Raw genomic sequence first — 1,243 nt, 5'->3', positions numbered from 1 at the left:
AACAAAATACTGTATGCGATTAATTGCATTTTGTTGCTCTACTTAAGTATTTTTTTTAGCATTCCTATACATTACTTGAGTATTACATTTTAATTTATTTATTCATTTTCATATGATACATTTTCATGTGATTCATTTTCATGTGATTCATTTACATGTGATTCATTTTCATGTGATTCATATTCATGTGATTCATTTTCATGTGATTCATATTCGTGTGATTAATTTTCATGTGATTCATTTACATGTGATTCATTTACTGATTTGCTTCTCTTTAAATCCAGTTTTAGACTGTGATATTACAAAGGTCTTTCCAGATTATTACTTGCTACACTGTATGAGATAACCCCAGTAAAATTGCCTGAATTCTATAATATAATTTGTTCACCATGTTAGGTTTAAATCCTCTAAAAACAGATTCGCAATTGACTAACATTACTCCGTTCCAGTTCACATCCTTCAAAGCATTGGCATGTTTTGCTTACGCTCACAATCCCCCAAACACACACATACCCAAAGTCTCCATAAAACAAACAAACAAAAAATGAGACAGCAGTGTTTCCCACAATAACCAAAAGTTGTCCAGAATGTGAAAACAACTCGGAGAGTAAGCTGAACTAACCAAAAAAATTACCAAGACAAAAAGTTCCAGTAAGAGAAAAAAACCCTACTGACTTCAAGTCTGATAAACAGTCTGCACACAATAACAAATATAATGTCCTTAACTTTTAAAGATTTGTAACAAATAATATAACAGTGTAGCACGTAAAGCCGAGGAGATAACACTAATACAATTAAATAAACAGAAACTCTAACCCGGTCAGAGCATCAAAACAGAGAACCACATTAATACCGAAGTAGATTTAAGAGAAGTGAGTCTACAAAATCTAGGTGAAGTAATGCAACAACGATATCTTCAATAAAAATCCAAATACTGTAGAGCTGGAAGGCCGAGTACAAAAAATAAAAATAAAAGAAGAGCAAAAAAGCCGCCTCTGTGTAGGTGATGCAGTTCACCCCGATATCAAGAGTTTAACATAGTCTCCTGCTTCCTCCGCTGAAATAAAGTCCTTCTGGACACTGTTATATGTAATGCGAAGCCGAGCCGGGTGAAGTATTCCATAGCGAGCACCCTCAATACCACAAAGTTGATGCCGAACCTCGTTAAACGTGGCCCGGGCTGTCTTGGCTGTGTAGTCAGGGAAAACGTTACTTGAGTATTATTTAAATGGACTACTTGTAC

The sequence above is a fragment of the Ictalurus furcatus genome, chromosome 6 (assembly GCF_023375685.1).
Source record: "Ictalurus furcatus strain D&B chromosome 6, Billie_1.0, whole genome shotgun sequence".
NCBI lineage: Eukaryota > Metazoa > Chordata > Actinopteri > Siluriformes > Ictaluridae > Ictalurus > Ictalurus furcatus.
The sequence above is the reverse complement of the archived record's forward strand: the minus strand, read 5'-3'. Positions refer to the sequence as shown.